Raw genomic sequence first — 23105 nt, forward strand, 5'->3', positions numbered from 1 at the left:
GATCGCTTCCTGGTCTGATTCATAAAAACCTCTCATGCATTTTTCCCTTCTCTGGGAACCCTGAATCAAACATACAAGGAAGCAGAATCCTAATATCATCACTTGGAAGAAAGCCCACAACCCAGGAACAAGTGCTTTTCAGTTTTGCATGTGGGCTAAATTTCTATTGCATTAACCTACTAATATCGGGCGATTTATACACAGGCATACCTTTTACATACATTTTATTATGCTCTGCTTTACTACACTTCACAGATAGTGAGGGGTTGTTTTTACAGATTGAAGGTTTGTGGCAGTTCTGCATCAAGCAAGTCTACCGGCACCATTTTTTCCAACAGCATTTGGTCGCTTTGTGTCTCTGTGTCACATTCTGATAATTCTCACACTACTTCAGACTTCTTCGTTATTATTACATTTGTTATAGTGACCTGTGATAAGTGATGTTTGATGATCCCATTGTAACTGTTTTGGGGTGCCATGAACTACACCCATATAAGACAGGAAACGTATTTGATAAACGTTGTATGTGGGGCCCCTGGGGGGCTCAGTCGTTAAGCATCGGCCTTCAGCTCCTGTCATGGTCCCGGGGTCCTGGGATCGAGCCCCGCGTCGGGCTCCCTGCTCGCCGGGAAGCCTGCTTCTCCCTCTCCCACTCCCCCTGCTTGTGTTCCCTCTCTCGCTGTCTCTCTCTCTCTCTCTCTCTCTCTCTCTCTGTCAAACAAATAAATAAAATCTTTAAAAATAAATAAATAAATGCTGTATGTGTTCTGACTGCTCGGCTGACCAGCCCATTTCCCTGCCTCTCTCCTTCTCCTCAGGCCTCTCTATTCCCCCAGACATAACAATATTGAAACTGGGTCAATTAATAACACTCCAATGGCTTCTAAGTATTCAAGTGAAAGGAAGAGTCTTTGGTCTCTCGATTTAAACCCAAAGCTGGAGGGGCGCCTGGGTGGCTCAGTCGTTGAGCATCTGCCTTCGGCTCAGGTCATTATCCCAGGGTCCTGGGATCGAGCCCCCCATCGGGCTCCCTGCTCAGCGGGAAGCCTGCTTCTCCCTCTCCCACTCCCCCTGCTTGTGTTCCCTCTCTGGCTGTGTCTCTCTCTGTCAAATAAATAAATAAAATCTTAAAAATAAATAAATAAATAAATAAATAAATAATAAATCCACCTACCCAAAGCTGGAAATGGTTACAGTTAGTGAGAAAGGCCTATCAAAAGCCAGGACAGGCCAAAATCTAGGCCTCTTGTACCAAACAGGTAGCTAAGTTGTGAATGCAAAGGAAAAATTCTTGAAAGAAATCAAAGTGCTACTCCAGTGAACACACAAATGATCACAAAGCAAAACAGCCTTATTGCTGACATGGAGAAAGTTTTGGTGGTGTGGGTAGAAAAATCAAACCAAACACAACATCACCTTATGCCAAAGCCTAATCCAGAGCAAAGCCCTAACCTTCTTCAAGTCTATGAAAGCTGAAAAAGATACGGAAGCTGCCTAAGAAAAATTTGAAGCTAGCAGAGGCTCGTTTGGTCATAAGGCTTTGGAAGCTACCTCCAAAACATCTAAGTGCAAAATAAGCCAGCAAGTGCTGATGAAGAAGCTGCAGCATATTATCCAGAAGATCTACCTAAGATAATTAATACAAGTGGCTACACTAAACAATGGATTTTCAATGTAGACAAAACAGCTTTATCTTGAAGAAAGATACCCTCAAAGACTTTCATAGCTGGAGAAGAGAAGTCAATGCCTGGCTTTTAAGTTTCAAAGGACAGTCTGACTCTCTTGTCAGGGGCTAATGCAGCTGATGACTTTAAGTTGAAGCCAATGTCCATTTACCATTCTGAAAATCCTAGGACCCTTAAGAAATCTGCTAAATCTATTCCACCTGGGCTCTATAAATGGCACAACAAAGCCTGGATGACAGCACATCTGTTTATAACATGGTTTGATGAATATTTTAAGCCCACTGTTGACACCTACTGCTCAGGAAAAAAAGAGAGAGAGAGAGAGATTCCTTTAAAAATATTACTGCTCATCGACAATGTATCTAGTCATCCAAGAGTTCTGTTGGAGGTGAACAACGAGATTAATGTTTTCATGCCTTCTAAGACAACATCCATTCTGCAGCCCATAGATCAAGGAATAATTTAGACTTTCAAATCTTATTATTTAAGAAATACATTTTGTAAGGCTATAACTGCCATTGATAGTGGCTCCCCTGCTGGATCTGAGCAAATCAATTGAATATCTTTCAGAAAGGATTTACCATTATAGATTTAAGAACATCTGTGGTTCATGGGAAAAGGTCAAAATAGCAACATTACCAGAAGTTCAGAAGAAGCTTACTCCAAACTTTATGGATGACTTGAAGACTTCAGTGGAGGAAGTCACTGAAGATGGGGTGGAAATAGCAAGAGAACTAGAATTAGAAGCGGGGCCTGAAGACGGGACTGAATTGCAGCAATCTCATGATCAAACTTTATCAGATGGGGAGTTGCTTATTAGGGATAAGCAAAGAAAGAGGCTCTTTTGAGATGGAATGGTGAAGATACCATGAAGACTGTTGAAAAATAAAAACAAAGGATTTAGAATATTGCATAAACTTAGGTGATAAAGCAACAGCAGGGCTTGCGAGGACGGACTTCAATTTGAAAAAAAAGGTCTACTCTGGGTAATGCTATCAAACAGCATCACATGCTACAAAGAAATCATCCATGAAGGGAAGAATCAATTGATGCAGCAAACTGTACTGTTGTCTTATTTTAAGAAATTGCCACAACCACCCCAACTTTCCACAATCATCACCCTGATCAGTCAGCCTTCAACCCAAGGTAAGACCCTCCATCAGCAAAAAGGTTATAACTTGCTGAAAGCTCAAATGATGGTTAGCATTTTTTAGCAACAAAATTTTTTTAATTAAGGCATATATATTTATTTTAGACATAATGCTATTGCAAACTAACTAGATTAGAATATAGTGTAAATGTAACTTTTATAATGCACTGGAAAAACCAAAAAAATTAATTTTATTTGCTTTGTTGTTCAGTTCCAGGCTACTGCTTTATTGTGGTATGTCTGGAACTGAACCCACAATATCTCCAAGATATGCCTGTATTGCATAAACTAGTGTTGCTTTCATACAACAGGAAAGGAGAACAACAACAAAAAAGATACATTCAAAAATAAGACAAATAGAAATGAGATATACTTTAGATTGTGGATTAAAACATATCAATAATCACTATATTTAAGTCTAATTTCTCCAGTTAAGTGAGATTACAAAAATCATGATAACTGAGAATATAAAGTCAGGGAATATTTGAAAAGATTAAAAATATATGTGTACCAAGCAAGTACTACCCAAAATGTCTAGTATAGTTATATTAACATCAAGCACAACTGTCCTGAAGGCAAAACAAATTTCTAACAATACAGAAGGTCACAACAAATTGATAAGAGATCCCATATTAAGAAAGATATAAAATTTAAAGTTCCATACAACTAGTAAAACTCCATAAAATGTATATAGTAAAAACTAACATAAGTACTAGGAGAAATTGTCAAAGCCAACATTAATGGGAGATTTTAATAACCCTCTCTTGAGAACTGATAAACAAAATCAGTAAGAATCCAGAGTATTTGAACAACATACGTGTGTGTGTGTGTGTGTGTGTGTGTACACATATACATATATGAACACTGTACCCAACCACTAGCGATTATATATTATTTTCATGTACACATCGAATATTTACAAAAACTGATTATGTACAGAACCAAAAGAAAAGTTTCAGTAAGTTTCAGAGGAAGATGAGACAAGGAAAGTGCACACTATGGTAACAACATGACCAGAAGTACACAGACAGGGAATGCAGTGTGTGTTTTGGGCAATCAGACCAGTAGTTCTAAATGATTGATGCTAAAGTTGGGAGGAGATTCTCCTAAATACCAAGTCAATAAACAAGAAAAGGCTAAACACACAAAATGCTTGAGCTTTTTTGTCTGGTCTTATTAGGCATTAGTTTCTTTTGTGTCCTGGCCATATGAAATAGATAAAACATTTAACTTAGAGGCAAGAGTTTCTATATTCTGTCTTAAACATGTTATTAACTTCCATCAGAAGGAAAATTCATATAGCCACCACAGCCTGATAAATGTATCTTCTGTATTTCTTTCTTCATAATAATAAAGTGAAATCCAATCACACATCCAGACTCAGTCATGTAAAAACAGACATGACAGCCATCAGAATTTGGAGACATTTTCTTGACCACTCAAGGCTTCTTTTTTTTTTTTTATTTTGCATAACAAGTTTATTTTTTTAAAAGGCATATAGACAATAAACAAAGTAAACAATCAGATGTTCACTTCTACCCAGTATTATCTGTCCTAGAACTGTTCCATTAAGTTCCAGTCTCTAAACATCTTAAATTTCAATAATCGTCCTCTTCATCAGAGTCCATGACTTTTCTTCTGTTGAATTTAACTGTGGTTTTCTTTTCTGTTTGTTGGCTTACTTTTTCAAGGATTTCTATTAAACCTTGTTCTGATACCTTCCCACTTAGTTGTCCATATCTTGCCATCTGTATGAGGTAATTCTCTACTGCTTTAGTTTTTTCGGGCTTTACAAGTGCTAAGTTACTTAAACGGGCCTGGGCTGACTGATCCAGGACTTGGGCTAAGATACTGTTTCTCAGTTCTGCTTCCCTGTGTTTTGCTTCCTGTTGTGTTGCATCGCCAGGATCCCCATGTTTCACCTGCAGTTCGGCCAGCGTCTGTTTCCTCAGAGCCTCCAGCTCCTCCTCCGCCATGGTGCGGCAGTCCGGGGCCACTCAAGCCTTCTTCATCTGTATAAATTCAATCTCCTTTTCTCTCACAATGGGAATATGACTCTGGTCTGAAAGGCCTAACATAACTGAGCTCTCTTCTTCCTTAATTTGGAGTTTAGCATCAGCTTTTCCTTCACATCTTCTCAATTCCTTTATGGACAGCAATATTGAGGTCAGCTGTTTCCCAGAAATGATAGATGAACTGTCATAGATACAGACTTTTGACCAGAATGTGAGTGATACTAGTCAAGTCTTTGTGTCCTGCCAGTCAAGCTGGAATTGGGCTGCTTGAATATCAGGCAGAAGGTGAAACAACCACTTAAACTTATTTGCTAGAGTCTTAAGAAAATACAGGGCATAAACATTTGTAACCTGTGACTCAACCTTTTCACTTTACAGGAAGTAGAGTTGGAGAAAGCTTATTAAACTTACAACAAGGCTCTCCTTTCATTTCATATTGATATTTATGTTGAGATGTCTCATTATATACAAAAGCTCCTCTAACCAAAAAAGTAGCATTCCCATTCTCTCTTTAACTTGCATCAAATGCTCTTTTGTTTCCACCATTCAACTGAAACTGCTTTTGTCAGTTATCCTTATTCTCTGGGCTGCTATATGCAACATCCCCTAACACATTTGACCATCCCTCCCTTCTTAAAATACTTTATTCTTGTGACTTCCTAATAACCCCCTCCCCCCCCTTTGTTTTCCTCCTACTTCTCTGGGCCTTCCTTATCAGTTTTCTATGTTGGTTCCTTTTCCATTACTCCACTGCCAAATATTAGAACAACTGGGGTTTAACAATAGGTTTGTGGGTTGTTGTGTTTTTTTCTGTATTGATGCTCTCTCCAATGTAAAGATTAAGTTCCATGCTCTGCATATGGTTTGTATGTCCACAACTGCCAAGTTTATATGTCTAGCCTTCATCTCTCCCCTTGAACTTAAGATGCATATAGCCCAACATTATATGGCATCTTTATTTGATTGTACAGTGGGCATGTCTAAAATATAACTCTTGGTTCTGTTTTGTTCCCTCCCAATACTCTTGTTCCTTCCATTTCCCCATCCTCCTAAGCGGCTCCAATATGCAGTCCAAAAATATGTGTATAATCCTTGGCTCTACTTCCTAAATCATATCAAATCCCAACATCCATTGGGCTCTGCCTCCACAAATATATTCACTTCTGCCCATATCCATCATTCCACTGGAAGTATCTACACACTACCCCATTTTCCATGAGAGCAAATACTATACAGATGAATGATGAGTTAAATGACTAAAGAAATACTCTAGATTCAGGTAAGCCTGATCTGTCAGACAGGAACAGTATGACTCACAATTGGTGGAGGACACTTAGCTACATGGTTAAAGAAGATAGGAAGAATAAAACGAAACTAATATTTGTTGAGAAAATATCATTAAACATCACCAGAAAATACCTTATCTCCTGACATCTCACACCAACTCCAAAAGATAAATGAAATTATATTAACAGAAGAAACTGAGGTTCTCAAGTTTATACTAAGTGGCAGGACTGAAATTTACACCCTAGTCTCTGGCTCCATCATGTCTCCATTTTACATACTCTATGGGACTCTGAATGATACTTGTGTCTTAAATTTGTGAAGAGAAGAAACAGACAGAATGTTCTATCTCCCACTCTGTATATATCAGGAATTAGAAAAATCGACCTGTCAATATAGTGACAAACCTTTATAACTGATTACCTGCCTAACAGATGGAAAGAAACCCAATGAAAGAAGTTCCAATATCACTGTAGGGCAATATTTCAAAGCCTATAATAAACCATACTTTATTCACCCAGGACAACAGACTGGACAAAGAAGCTGCTCTCTATTTGGCTGTTAAAGCCTAGTACTAATCCTTTTTCAATAAATTTTCATTGAAAATCTATTATGTGGGTGTCAATATACATTACAGATAAAAAATTTTCTGCCCCATTGTTAAATTACCTATCTGACCACATGACTGATTCACACTTGTAATAATATTGTGGTTATGTGAATAAGACTTAGCAGATTTAGATTTTAAGATTTTATTTATTTGACAGAGAGAGACACAGTGAGAGAGGAACACAAGCAGGGGGAGTGGGAGAGGGAGAAGCAGGCTTCCCCCGGAGCAGGGAGCCCGATGTAGGACTCGATTCCAGGACCCCAGGATCATGACCTGAGCCGAAGGCAGACACTTAATGACTGAGCCACCCAGGCTCCCCAGCAGATTTAGATCTTGATTGAACTCACAGTCCAGTGCAAACTTGCTTAAAGAATACTCTATGGACTCTGGATCAGAAGCATCTGGTACTACATGATTACAAAAATCTTGGGCTCAAACCCCCAAATCAGAATTTCTTAGGGTGTTGACTGAAAATTTTCATGTTTAAAACAAAGAAGGTTTGAGAAAACAATATGAGCTCTGGAGAGATCCCCTGTTCTACAGAAAGAAGTAAAACCAATGAAGAAGCCCTTTCTGTTGTTAAAAAAAAAAAAAAAAAAGGTGGGGGGTGGGTTAATCTAGTGAAACAAAGGAAGACAAGACTAGAGTTTTTCTTATCCAGTTTTTAGAACAGAATTACAAGTACATAGTGTTTTATTTTTAAGGAACTGCTGGATTTTGAAGTTTTTTTAAAACAAGTATTGCCATTTTGAAATATATATATGAATATACATATACATATACATATACGCTTTCAAGTGTAGAGCCAACTGGTTGGGATTTGTCCTTACAAACCTATGCAACACACATACTCTTTATGCCTCAGCTTCCTCAGCTGCAAAATGAGGCAATTAGATGATACAGTCACTCATATTCCATGAAGGAACAGGTACATTCATTTCCTTAAAAACACTGGAAATGGGAGCTGTTATACCACAGGGACTTAGGCTTGGACTTTTTAAAGCCATCAGGCTAAAATTAGGAACTAAGAGGATGGCCAAATTTCTTAAGAAGGTGGTATCTGTGAACGCCAGAATCCTGACTCTGACAGACAGAAGGATTCTCCTGACAATATTAATGAAAGAACTTGCAACTTGCCTTTATGTCACCAATTAGATTAGTGCAGCTCTAGACTTCCTTGGCATCACCTCCATCTCTTGCCCAGTAGAATAAAAATGGGTAATGAGGCACAAATATTTTTCTATTAATGTGGGGTTTTATAGAGTTCTTGGCAGGGCAATAACAACAATAGGTCTAGAAGCAGTAAATCAGAAGTTACAGACATTAGTTATCCAAGGAAGACAGAAAAGAGTAGGTTGAATATACTGAGAAGCTATATTATTTCACTGGGTCAGAGACCAAGAAATACCCATATTTAACCATGACTCAAACACTCTTCTTTTGGACAAGGAAATCAAATCTTCAGGAAAAAAGAATATGGAAAGGCAAAGGAAAGTCTTGATTATTATCTTGGACCCCAACATCAGTGCATAAGTTGGTCTAGAATCCCGGACAACTTCTTTACCCAAGTATGGCCTGCATGGTTTGATGCAAATATATATAATGCAAAGAAAAGGAATTGAAACAGAAAGCCAGCCAGAATAAAGATATCCATACTGCCCCCCACAACCTCCTAGACCTCAGGACAGAGGTGGTGAAACCTAACAACCCCAGACCTTCCCAGAGGGGACAAAAACTTCAGGTCTCACAGCCACTGAATGAATGGAGGATCTGAGGATGGATAGAGAGAGGGAGGGAGGAAAAGAGATCGAGAGAGTTAGAGAAAGAGATTATTGAAAACCAAACGAGAGCTGAGACTGATGATAAAACTCCATATAGCCACAGTTGTTTGAAAATAAAGACAGAGTCATAATGATGATCACTATAACTTTATCCTTTGGCAGCTGAAAATTTTACTTCCTGATTTGTGATTTGTTTTTAGGATAACTTCAAAATTTGAAAACCAATAAACAATGCTCACATTATTAAGACTAAATAATTCTAAGACTAAATAATTTTAATGTCTGACAAGGTATTATTCTCCTCTTCCATGGATACATTTCATGTTTTTCTTTCAATTTTATGATCTGAAAGATTTTCCAACTCTATCTTCAAAATTTTCTTTTCTTTTTTTTTAAAGATTTTATTTATTTACTTGACAGAGAGAGACACAGCCAGAGAGGGAACCCAAACAGGGGGAGTAGGAGAAGGAGAAGCAGACTCTCCGCTGAGCAGGGAGCCTGATGCGGGGCTCGATCCCAGGACCCTGGGATCATGACCTGAGCTGAAGGCACACACTTAACCGACTGAGCCAACGAGGTGCCCCTATCTTCAAAATTTTCTATGACAAATTTTTTAAGATTTTTATTTATTTATTTGACAGAGAGAGACACAGCGAGAAAGGGAACAAAAGCAGGGGGGTTGGGAGAGGGAAAAGCAGGCTCCCCACTGAGCAGGGAGCCCGATGCGGGGATCGATCCCAGGACCCTGGGATCATGACCTGAGCCGAAGGCAGACGCTTAACGACTGAGCCACCCAGGCACCGGGATAATTTTTTATGTTGAAATATACTTCTTCACAATTTTGGGGAGCTCTGTTATTTAAAACTGATTTTCATTATTTAACTGTTTATTTTGAAATCATTACAGATTAACTCATATTATAGAAGTGGCAGAGACAGCACAAAGAAGTCCAATGCACTCTTCACCTCGTTTTCCCCAAGGGTAAGTAACTACAGTAGACCTAAATACTCATTTAAGACAAACTACTTCCACTTTTTATGTCCGTAATATCTTCTTAAATCTCTCTGAGGATACTAATTAGGATTGCTTTGTTCTAATTTATTTTCTTTTGATCTCCAATGTGTCTGCTTCCCTTGGTGTTACTTTGCTCTATTTCGGTCTTTCTCCTTCATTTATACAAATTTTTTCTAAAAAATCTGGTGACCTGGGCACCTGGGTGGCTCAGTTTGTTGGGCAACTGCCTTCGGCTCAGATCATGATCCTGGAGTCCCAGGATCAAGTCCTGCATCGGGCTCCCTGCTCAGCGGGGAGTCTGCTTCTCCCTCTGACCCTACCCCCTCTTGTGCTCTCTCTCTCTCACTCTCTCTCTCAAATAAATAAAATAAAATCTTTAAAAAAAAATCTGGTGACCCTTGATTGTTCAATTATATTTTAAACAATTATTCCTTAGGAAAATTGACTGTGTACATCAGCAGGGTCACTAAATTGGCAGACTTTGATTTGAGATGAATGGACTGTCAAGTAGCAATTATACTATGAAAATTCTAAATGCCAGGATGGGAAGAACTTTCTCTTGTATCCCTGTGTCCTATACCAGTTCCTCTAGTACACCCTGACACCGTTTTTTAGAATTTAAGTGTCTGCCTTGCCACCAACCCTAGGATCCATACCTGGTTCTGACCGATCTGCTTACAGAGAGATGGGGAATGGGAAATGGAAGGAAACAGCCAGCTTTTCCTTAGGTAGATTTCAAGTTTGTCTCCCAGTTATGAATCCTTCTGTTCTTTGCCCTTCTTCACATCATGTACCTTGGACATGAGAATTTCTTTGGGGTTAAGAGCCCTTCTGCACATCCAGATAAGAGCAGAATTATCTAATAATAGTACAGTGTAAGTTACAAATGAGAGCCTTTTGTATAATTTAAAATTTTCTAAAAGCCACATTAAAAAATTTAAAAAATTAAATTAACTTTAGTAACAATTTATCTAATATATCAAAAATATTATTGCAACATGTAATCAGCATAAAAATCGAGATATTCTGCATTCTTTTTCATACTAAATCTTCAAAAACTGATATATATCTTGTACTTATGGCACATGTCAATTTAGACCAGCCACACTTCAGGGGACCAATAGCTACATATGGCTAATGGCTACTGTTTTGGACATGACAGCGTTAATGGGGTTCCTATGTCCTCCATTAGCACTGCTTCCTCTATTTTTAATCTAAAAAAATGTATGAAGGGCTCCTGGGTGGCTCAGTCAGTTAAGCATCTGCCTTCAGCTCAGGTCATGATCCCAGGATCCTGAGATCGAGCCCCACATCGGGCTCCCTGCTCTGCGGGGAACCTGCTTCTCCATCTCCTCCCCACTTGTGCTCTCTCTCACTATCTCTGTCTCTCTCTCTCTCTCTCTCTCAAATAAATAAAATCTAAAAAAAAAAATGTATGAAATCTCTAACTCACTGATGGTCACCCACCTATTCTCATTACTGTTGCAGATTGAAGTTAATTTTTAAATTTCATTTTAGTTTTATATCAGGAGGAAAAGTAAATAAATGTTTAAAACTCTGTCATCAAGAAACCCATCAAACCATCAAGATCCCAACATCATCTCCAGAAGAAGAAACTCCAACACACAGGTTTTGTGGGTGTAAAATAAATAACAATAACAACAAAGTATAGCTTCTGGCATTTCCTTACACTTCTCATGTTCTATATATGCCTCAAGGATTATAGTCCTACTTAATTATTGTGGCCCACAATATTTGACGATTCTGTACTATCGGTTCCTTTGTAATTGACAATAACTATATATTTATTGTTTACTGAACTATGTATCAAGAACTCTTCTTAGGCTTTATATGTATTATGTTTTTAATCTTGATAACCTTAGGAGGTGGGTGATATTTTAATCTCCTTTTATATATATGTATATACATATATAAAGAAACTGAGGCAATGAGAAGTTAAGTAAGTTGCCCAAGATCACAGAGACCCCAGAACCGTGATTCTACAACACATGCTCTTAATCACTAGGCCCTATGCTTTTTCAAGATCTTATACGCAGAGCTGGACCACTTGGGTTTGACTTTTACTCCCTTTACTTTCTCATTTTGTAACCTTGAGATTGCCATAACCTTCTATGTCCTTGGTTTTGTCACCAGGGTAATAATAGTGCTTCTCACATATAGAGTAGAGTAGAGAGATAAGAACTATGGTCATTACAGGACCAGATAGTGCTTCTGGGTGTCCCCAGCATGACCTACAGACTGGCATCTATGCTGAATCCTGGTCTCACATCTAGATTTGGACTATATCTAAATTTTCACCAATATTCATTAAATTACTATCTCTCTTCCACTGAGGTATTTTTAGGACTTTGGCCCCAGTTTTACTCAAATCCTTGCATCCTTCTTCACAGAATGCCAATCAGTACTGGGAAACTGGCTATATTTTCTATTATTCTTTATTTCTTAATAAAACTCCTGACTGTCCATTTCTGGTTTGGAGGACCACCCTGCCCATCAAGAGCGATTATGACATTGTAAGTCATTGACTCATTGGCCCTATGAGGAATAAGTCAAAAGACATAAATTGAGTCTAGTTGAATATATATTCATTATTAGAAAAATAATGTAAAGAAATGGCTTCATTTGAGATAGAAACAACTTTTAAAGTAATAACTAAGATTTTATATCTTATACCTGTTTGATCACTAAACTAGTTCATAACAAAGACATCTTTAAAATATGATATTTACATGATTATAATATCAAGGAAACTGCAAAGCACATCATTTAAACTTTGCCAGTCCCAAAGAATAGATATTTGCACGTGGTTTGACATCTTGGGTTAGAAAACTTTTTAGAAAGCTTGGTTCTGACACAGACAAAGCAGAGGCCACCATTCCTCTGGTAAGTAATGGGCTATGACTGTGTTAAATGTATCCCTTCAACTTAAAGCCTCCAAAATGCAGGGAAGAAAACTGATTAGAAATGGTTTGGGAGCCTAATTCTGTTAGTGGGAATGAAAATTGATAAACAACATTGGGTGACCTGCCAGAACAAATAAGATTCTTGATTCAGCAGGAATCCAGCTGCTAGTACATTCCAGGTGAACAAGCATTACTTAAATAAATAAATTCCATCTTTTTTTCCATGCATGCATTCCAGGTTTGCCACATTTATTACGTGAGAAGCGAATCCAGGTTGGAGAAGCACAGAATATTCCTTTGGGAGATACTATGGAATTAGCGGGATACATAGAAAGGTCACTGAGCTCCAGAGAGGGGAAGGTTTGTATTTAGCAGCTTTCTCATAAGTGAGCCTGCTATTAACATAGTGGTATTTTGAAGTTATAAAGCATTTTGCAGCTCTAAGCTTCAATGTGTACTGCAAACATTAATTTATCCTCACAACATGCCCCAGAATGTGAGGAGGTACAGTCCACGTCTCACAGATGATGTACCTAGAAGCGGTGAAGTTAAGCCACTGGCCAAAGGACAGACAGGTCGGCCAGAAGACAGGACTGCAGGACTTGTAAATTCCCAGCCCCAGCGGAGAAGGTGCAATCATCATGTGGACTCTAGCAGTAAGCAAAAGCAAAAGGAAAGCATTTCCCAAGGTTTATGGGAAGAAAAGGAAGGAATCAACCATAGAGGAGTAGGTAAAAATCTGCTTGCATTGGGAAGGCAATTTTCCTTCATGATTTTTTTTCCAGGTAAGAAGACATATAATCTATTTTATGAATGCAATGAAATGGTGTTGCATCCCAAGGTAAAAACATGAAAAAAAAGTCCAGTGCTGTACTAAAATAACTGTGACTTATTAATTTAATTAATCATTCCTATTGTCAAAATCAGACTCCAAATATCGAAGTCTCTCTTAAAAAAAAAAAAAGCAACAAAAGGAGTAAAAAGTTTCACCTGAAAGGAGTGGGAGATGTCACTTACTGAAAAGGCAGATTTCAGGCATATTTGACAAATGACAGCAGTGACATTTTCAGAATTACAAAAGCCAGAGCAGCATGCCTTCTGAGGTGAAATCTCCAAGTTGCAAATAGGATTATAAATAAAGTTCTGTTCAAAGACCAATCACAAAACCATTTTCCATGAGAAACTTAAAATAGAACAAAAATATCACATTTATGTTTGCATGATACATTTTACTACCTGCCAGTTTAATCTCCAGAAGAGTCAAGCTTAACAATAACATCAAAGACAGGTTTATTTTCAAGGTTCACATGTTCTATTTTCCTGTAACAACCTAACACAAATGCCAGACACAGAAGTTACTCCTGGTACAACATATCATTTAATTCCCTTTGACAGGTTTACTATTCTTTGAAACTATAAACTCATTCATTAGATAGAAGAGACTTGTTAAACTCTGATGTATTGTTTTTTTTTGTTTGTTTCAAGGATAGACACTATCTTTTTGATGTATAGTGTATTGCTGAGAAGTAATCCTATTTGTATTAATTGAGGGAAAATATTGATGTCAGCCAACAAATTAAGTGCTTTGTCCTGTGTTTCTGATTGACACCAGTAAAATCAGTAATATAAATTAAGAGGCAGGGCAGATTATGAATTCCGGTGTGAAATAAAGAATTAAAGGCTTAGAGACATATACTTTACCATATATATATATATATATATATATATATATATACACACACACACACACACACACATATATATTATATATGTATAAATACATAGTATATGTACTATGTAGTATAAATATGGTATTTTGAAGATCATTCCTAGTTCTTTTAGAGAATACAACTCTTATCTAGATCTCCAGATCTTTTTCCATGTTGGTATTCATCACTAAGTGAAAATTATCTAAGACTGTCTTATCTCATTTGCTACCATAATAAGACATGTGTTAGAAAGCTCACATGCACAGAAAAGCTAAAGGGAAGATAACATTAGGAACAAAGACAATAGGGAGATTAATCAGCAGTTATGACACCTCTGGAATATGATATACCAAATTAAGAAACTTGTCCAAGGTCATTGAACTCCTAAGAAGCAGATCTAAGAGTGGATCCAAACCTGTGTAATTCCAAAGCCCACACTCCTCAACAACATAAAATTTCTCCAGAGCAGTTTTGTCATAACTTCTTAATTGTTTATAACCAGGCTTGTTCCAAAAAGAATGTAAGGTTAACTTACAAATATGTGAATATAACAGGAGGATTAAATAAAGTTGATACAGTTTACATAAAAAGCAAAACGAGCTGGAAAAAGAGGACAGATCGAATCTGAAGTCAGTTTAGGCAACTGTGATGTCACAAAGTCTTTTTGGAGTTGAGCCTGAAACCTGGTTGTAAGTTTTCTGGCAGTAAACAAGAAAACATACACAGGCCTCTTGTTTACAAAAGCCATCCATATTCAGAAAAATTAGACCGATTTTTTTTTTCACTGCTCTAAGTCCTCGTACAAGTGTGTATTTTGATTAACAAAATTCTCAATAACACCTTTTCAGGAAGCACAGTGTCAAGTTTAATTAGGTTCCTCTGCTCTACCGTTCGTTTAATGGTGTCACATCAAAACTCAAATCAATAAAAGCAACTCTAAGCACAGGGTTTGGAAATCGGGAAGGCTGAGTACATGAAGAATATTCAATCCAAGCATATGGCTTCTTAATTATCTAATATAATTCAGGGCTAGATGTTGGAATATCTGGAAGAATAGATGGACTATCCACCCCACCTCCCAAATCCTAAATAAATATTGCTTCTCTTCGTTGAGTTTTTAAGATGGATTCAGCAGGGTACATTTAAAATGGTAATCCCTGCTAAGGAGCTGGAGCTCAGTAATGCTCTGTGGCCAGTTAATTGTGAATCTACGTGTTTCAACGAGCATAGTCAGAGGTTACAACTTTGTGTTAGGCATTAAAAGAAGATCTTGTTGAATAAAAGTGCATTATCTGGAATTAAGATATTATCAGGATTAACATCTTAGTCTGAGTTAGTTCTGCCAGTTAGTTCTTACACAGCGAGGGCCTGAAGGGATAGGACGCATGATACACACACTTGTTTAAAAGTTCCAGAAACATTTTTCATCTCTATCCCCAAAGCCTACAACAGTGGCAAAAAAAAAAAAAAAAAAAAAGAAATGGAATGGAATGCAGATTTGCAATATGATTTGTTCTTATGTGGTCATCCCAGGGCCCCATGGTCGAGCCCAGTTCTACAAGCGTGAGCAGATCACTCTAGCCGGCTGATAGGAAATTCCTTTTGGGGTACTGGGTGAGACTGAGATTCCAGAATGGTACTGTCACAATGATTAATCTGGTTCAAGTTCAGGACTCTGGGCTACTGACCATCTACCACAGATCATTAGACCTACTCTCAATCCTCCATGTTCCAACCACAGGGCTGCCTCTGATCTTTAGCATCTGCAAGCAGTAAAAATAGTAGCACATGGGATGATGGCAGAGGTTCCTTATGGTGGCAGTGCTTCCCTTGCAATGGCAGTTTTAAACTCCCTAGGGAAGTCTTGGCACTTCCCCTGCAGACTTTGTGCCATGATTGAGGAAGACCCCTGGAAGTGGTCACACATCTCCCCTGAGGGCTTCTGAGACTATGGCTTCCCAACACCAAGTGGCCATTTTAATCCATGTCCTCTTTCACCTCTGATCAATATGGTGGCTCTGTGCTTTCCTAAATTGGTCTTAAACCAGGCTGCATGAAGAAAGAACACTCATGCAAATAGGGATAGCTTTCCCATTCTATACAAAAGGCTAATGCCTCTCCTCCCCACTGGTTAATGGAAGGCAAGGGTGCAGTCAACACTGAAAGAGATTATATTCTAGGGATGCAATGATGACAACCTAGAGTCCAAGGCAAGGCATGGTTGGAAGACGTGTCATTCAACCTTTATACTATGAAATTCTGAACGGTAAAATTAGCATGTCTAGAAAATTAATTACTGTCCACATTTTCCTGCATACTCTGAGAACGACTTTTATTTGAGGTTACCATCAACAAAGCACAGTAACAACTTTTAAGAGAATCATTAGAAGCCAGTATTCATTGATGGCTAAATCAATGATGCAGTGCCATGAGGGAATGGTGGTAGGGAACTACACAGGCAAGAAGTTCTGAGTTATTTCAATAAAACAGGTTCTAAGGAGCCATGACACTGTGGGTACCATCATCATTACTAACTTTATCTCCTGGGGAAAGATGAAATTAGCCAGGAATGGTACATTTGATCATGATGAGAAAGAAGGGATGGTCCTTGGACCTGAAGAAGGAATGGCACCTGGACACTAAGAAAAATCTACATGTGCACTGAAGGGACAAATTCCAAGTCCCTCTTCTCTATATGTTATTTTAAATCAGGGCTTCTGCAACTATGGTCTTTGGCATTTTACTCTGTTTTTGTACGACCCTACAGATAAGAATTTTTTGTATATTTCTAAAGGGTTATAAACAAAGAAGTACATGTGACAGATACCATATGTAGCTCACAAAGCCTAAGTTATTTACTATCCCACCCTTAACAAAAAATGTTTGCCAATCTCAACTTTAAATCATCAATAAGTCACACTACCTTAGATGAGCTCTTGAAATTTATCAGTTATTTTAGAACAGTTTTAGTTATAAAGACAATACAGGGTTCCCACATACCCCACACCCACTTTCCTTATTATTCACATCTTTCATCTGTGTGGTACCTTTGTTAAAATTAATGAACAATATTGATACATAATTATTAACTAAAGCCATATTTTATTCAAATGTCTTAAGTTTTTACCTCACAGTTTATTTTTATGTTCTAGAATCTATCCCAGATACCCCATTAGGAAGGGTAGATAAAGAGAACTGTCAGAAGAGTGGATGGCAATGTAAGTAGCAAAGGCATCTATGTAAAGTAATAGTCACAAGAACTTTGAGTATTCAGTATCTACCAGGAAGAGTGCTTCGTATTTTATATACATCATCTCCCCTAATGTCTGCCCAAGTCCTGAGAGAGTTACCAATACTATATTCATTTTACAGAGGAGGAAACGGAAGCTTAGGTGGACTCTCAAGTTAGGGCCAGGCTGTGGACACAGGCAACACAATCCTGGAGGTCATATCCTAGAATCTAAAAGGGAGAGCCACTGAATCTGCCAAGAGGGTTAACACATACAATGTGAATCTGGCATTCCCTCCTCTGCAAGTCTCTAGCTTTAACTAAATTAAACACAAACAAAAGAAAATATTTGATTAAATAATCTGAGATTTCATCTATGAACTTTCCCAGCAATGTAAAGAATCCAAATGTCTTTTAAATAAAAGAAATGAAGCATTAGAGATCAAGAGTCTCCAATATAGATGACTGGTACAGACCGGTGTGCCAAAATCTGAAAGTCAGGTGTGGACATGATAGCATCAATTGGTCAGTCCTTGTTTTCAGACATTGGAGTGGCCTCATACTCAGCCAAGCACAGAGTGAAGGAAAAAGGGTCTTGGTCCCAAATTCACTAAGCTCCTGAAAGGAGCAGCACTTGTGGCAAGAGAAAGACTGATTCCAAACCAATTTCCTCCTCATCCTTGCCTGTTCAATCTTGTGACGACTCTTTCTTCTGTTCTTTATAACATATCTTTGTACCAGGTCTCTAGACTATGAGAGCATCTCTGTGTTTGGAGAGGGTTAGATGCAGTGATTTCTCCACTTTCTCCCTATGTGGAAATCTATCAAGTGTTTGGTTGACTTTTGAATGGTCTATTACACTGAGCCAGGAAAATGAGACAAACAGGGACATAATAAGAATGAAACTTCTACTATATAGATAATTTTGGTTGGGGTAGAAAAAATTATCCTACTTGGTTAACATGGTATCTTTGAACCTTGAAGAAGTTATTTAATTCTGTTTAAAACAACCGTGGTTCAGGGACACTTCTACATAAAGCAAAATTAATAATTAATCAAACATTATTTTACTTTAAAGCTAATTACAATTACACACACACACTCACAAATTGTCTGTGGACATACTTTATTTATAGAAAATATGTCTGCTACTTGAACAAAGACCACTATTGTTAATGATTCATTGAAATGTTTTTAAGCTTTTTTTTTTTGACACAAAACAATTTCCCTGAAAGGCTGAAAATCTGTAAAATAGGTGGTAAAATGAATGAATCTGTAAAATAGGTGGTAAAATGGTTTTTAGCTCAGCTGAGGAGGGACTGTGCTTAATGAGGTGCCCACTTATGGGAAAGTGTATTATCATACTTACACAAATCATTTGTTTCAGTGACATTTGAAACAGCTATTAACGCAAAAACTTTACACCTATAAGTCCTACTTTACCTTTTTATTCTTACCACATTTCCAACAGTTTTGACAAGCTTCACTACCCACTGTAAACTTTTCCCTTTCTAATATAAAGCACTCATTTTATTTGAGCACAAGTAATTGTTGAGACTCAGATTTTAAGCAATAATACTGAGATTCTTCATTCTGCTGTATTGCTCAAGACAAATTATCTGAGTTTGGTTACATTTAAAAATTCTTCTTTTCCATGATCTTTTTTCCCCTAATTAATATGGTTAAGACAAAGTTCTTTAAATTAACAAGCAAAATAATTAGTGCTTGCTGCTCAGAAACTTTAACTCACAGTTATGTGACATATAAAAACTAATATGAGATTTCTGTCATTGAGGAGATTACACAAGATCTTAATACAGGGATGGGAAAGAAGCTAGTTTATTATGAAGAAAGCAGCAAATTTCCCTTTAGATATATTTCATTGGTCAGGAAAATAGGCGCTTGAGGAGGAGTATCATTTGAAGCTGGAGACTTCAAACAGGAACTCAAAGTAGACCAAGGTTTTGTTCCAAGTTAGGAGCAAGGCATGCACTGTCTTGAGCTCTCAGAGTATGTTGTTAAGAAAACTCTGGGTGATGGACATTGGGGAGGGTACGTGTTGTGGTGAGCACTGTGAATTGTGTTAAGACTGATGAATCACAGACCTGTACCTCTGAAACAAATAATACATTATATGTTAATAATAAAAAAGGAATAAAAACAACCTGAATTCTCCTCACCCCCCGAACAACAACAACAACAGCAACAAAAAGAAAACTCTGCACTGGGATGTAGCAATCTATGGTCCCATGTTCACAGACAGAATCTTGTTTTTCTTATGTGTCTCTGATGGGACAGTTCTATTTGATCCGTAAACATATGAGTGCTCCAACTGTGACAAATATGGGACTAATTCACAACCAGTCTTAGAAATGTTGAACTTCCAGGGGCGCCTGGGTGGCTCAGTCCGTTAAGTGTCTGCCCTCAGCTCAGGTCATGATCTCAGGGTCCTGGAACCCAGCCCCATGTCAGGCTCCCTGCTCACTGGGGAGTCTGCTTCTCCCTCTCTCTGCCTCCTGCCCCCACCTCCGACATTCTCCATGTGCCAACATGTATGGTTGCTGATATCTCTAAACTTCTGTATATATTTTGGATCAAGTTCTAAAAGAAATTGAGAGCTATCTTTCAACCTCCAATGGCAGAACATTCCAGGGGAGGATTCTAGTTTGATCAACTTATATCTCACATCTTTTCGTGGGTGATTCCTTATCATTATTAACCCAGCTAATGTCACACACCCATACCTACTACTAGAGGTGAGGGTGGAACACTGTGTTTGATAATCCAGAACAACATAAGGAATAGGTTATGTGTTCCAAGGAAACCCTCATTTATTTCAGCTCTCCAGGCTATAAAGGATCCAACCCATTCTCTGAAGGAGATGCCCAGTCTTTTTAGCTCTGTACTATATGAAATTCTGACTCTTGACTCTAGATTGTCATAGATGGAAAAGAGCATTTGAATTCTGAAAGCCCTTTCTTCTGCTGTAAGCAAAAGAAAAACCATGCTGTAAGCCCAGCAAAGCATATGGGAGAAGGCCAGTTCATCCCTAACTATGTTCTTTTTCTTTGGCCACTAAGCCTTCAAGAAGCATTTGGACACTTCACAGGACAGTGGGCCAAGCCTTTCCTATGTTAGGATAACTCTGTAAGCAAAGCACTCCTGGGCCAAGTGGGGAGCCAGGAATGCACTGCCTTTGGTGATTTAATCATCTCAGCTTCTCAAGTTGCCCCATAAAATCATGTCAGGACACAAGGCCAGGAAGTATGACGAAAACCTGGTTGGCATCCACTCTGAATAATGGGCTGCAATAGAGCCTCATCTCTACCAAACCCAAAATGATGAAAACAAGAGCTGCCACTATGCGAAGATCAATTCAGCAAGAGTTGAGCTCTTAAATTCTGGCATCTCTCAGTGGGTCCTGGCCCTCTGAAAGTCCACCTGCCTAAACAGTACATGGTGGATTAGTAATCCAGAGAACCCCCCTGAATCCATTTGGCTCACATTTTCCTTTTTCCTCAGGACGAACAAAAACCCATAGGGCCTTTCTTCTTATAAGATTTTGTGACCCTGGCAATATAAGTAGATTATTTTTTTAGGTTGATTGGCAAACCCCTCACTAGCATTCCCAAGTGGGGAAAATGTTTTCGCTTTATAGAGATTTAATTCTAACAAAGAAAAGAATGAAAAAAAAGATGAAAACTGTTTCCTACAGGAATCAAAATAAGCATTTGGAGAAAATGATCTAGTACCTGGGAAATATTTACATCATCGTTAAATTCTTCTTTATAGACTTTAATTATGAGCATTAAGACCATGCAAGCACCTTTTAAGTTAGGTGTTAGGAAAGAAGACCACAGAAACAAACTGGTTGGAAGGCAGGACAGAGTGCCATTTTTAGGTTGTGGCATGGCCATATGAATGTTCTTTCAATTTCCTGTGCTTCAGTTTCAACCAATATTACAGAGAATTGATTTTTGCTGGAAATAAAACATCTTCATTGAACTTTCTGCCTCCTGACTTCCCCATGCAGGGCTTCTCTCCCCATTCCCATGTTCCCATCTAGACATGATTGCCTTTTCCCTGTGTCTTCACCTGATCATCCCTCTGTGTCTGTGTCCTAATCTCCTCTTTCTATAAGAATGCTGGTCATATCGGATTAGGACCCACCCTAATGACCTCATTTTAACTTAACTGCCTTGTTAAAGACCCTATCTCCAAATATACTCACGTTCTGAGTTATCCGAGATTTGGACATCAACATATGAATTTGGGATGGCGTGGGGGCACACACAATTCAGCCCATAACAATACTTATTGGTTTGGCTCCATGCTGCTATCTTTTAGAGTAAGATGTAAGTAAATAAAAAATCTTGGTACAACCAAGATTTTCTGTCTTAGAGTAGTCCTCTCTTCCTTCTCTTTTCTCCACACTCACACCCCTCAACCCTGAGTCTATCACAACATTTAAGCCAATTGGACAGTTTCAGTTTGGGTTAAAATTTGTTTTTAAAAATTAATCCTTCTCTCATGCTTGAGGGTTCTGGATTTTAGCCTCTGGACAGCTTATTATTAAGGCTTTTATTTGGCTTTTGACATTTATCTAGCATGATACACCTTTAACTGTCAGCTTACTGTGCATCAAACCAAAGGTTATATTTGCCCTTATAAATTCCCTGCTCAAGCCTTTGCTTCTTTTCCCTCTTACAGCAAAGCAGAGAGGAAAAAGAGAAAAAGATCATGTCCATTCTGCCCACGAACAACATGGATTTCTATGATAGTTTTCCGTGGCTAGGGACCACTCTAAGAAGAGTGTGACTCCAGCTACAGTCATCGACTGAGGGCTTCTCAAAATGTGAGATGTACTCTAAAGGAGTCTGACAGCTAGAGTTTGTCACATTCCTCACAGCTGAACAGCATGTCCTTTCTCAGGGAAATCTGAGCGGCACAGCTATATGTCTGCCACACATACCTTTGAAAAAATAAATGCAAAGTGATACCTTATTTTTGTATGTATGTTTATTTACACAAATGGCGGTCATATTACTTATGGTCCAATGTAGGACCTTTTGAGAATAAAAGGAATACCCATTAATAATTATACCAGGACTATGGGTATATATAATCACTCTACTTAAACACCTGTCTACCTTTATTACTCTCAAACTTCTACTTCCACTCTAGGAGATTCATCCATGCATCCATCACAATCAATTCCCTCCATATTTACCATTTAGTATTTATCAAAAAGTCAAACTTGACTATGTTACAGATTTGCATTAAAGGAGTGCATATGAAAAGACAGGCATTCTTGTGCCCCTCTTCTCTCTTCTCCTCCTTCAGCTGTGGTATTAGGGCTCAATTATGCATCCTACACCAGTGAGTCTCAAGCCTGGGATTTGTATACTGTGGTTCTGTGAAGCAGATTCCTAAAGGCCCATATAATTTATATGAATTCATTTCTTAATCTTTTGTTTTCGTGTGTGTGTGTGTGAGAGAGAGAGAGAGAGAGAGAATGAGAGAGAGAGAGAGAGTGAGAAAGAGAGAGAGAAATGATATCTTGTTTATCTTGAGTCTGTGATATAGAATCACTTGCTAAAGTGATCAATTTCAAGCTTCTGGAGAACTGATGAGTGTAATTTTAGTCCAAATTAGATCAGTTTTTTTCAGACTTTGCTAGCAAAGTCACAAACCTCAAACTTAC

General features: G+C 38.1%; 1 pseudogene; it reads right to left on the reverse strand.

Annotated features, from left to right (window-relative positions):
- Window positions 1-4310: 4310 nt before the first annotated feature.
- LOC114205082 (programmed cell death protein 5 pseudogene) lies at window positions 4311-4818 on the reverse strand (annotated as a pseudogene).
- Between the last annotated feature and the right edge of the window lie 18287 nt (window positions 4819-23105).

This window comes from Eumetopias jubatus, unplaced genomic scaffold (genome assembly GCF_037043125.1).
Source record: "Eumetopias jubatus isolate StellerSeaLion01/CBP00866 unplaced genomic scaffold, mEumJub1_p1.0 scaffold_16, whole genome shotgun sequence".
Classification (NCBI taxonomy): domain Eukaryota; kingdom Metazoa; phylum Chordata; class Mammalia; order Carnivora; family Otariidae; genus Eumetopias; species Eumetopias jubatus.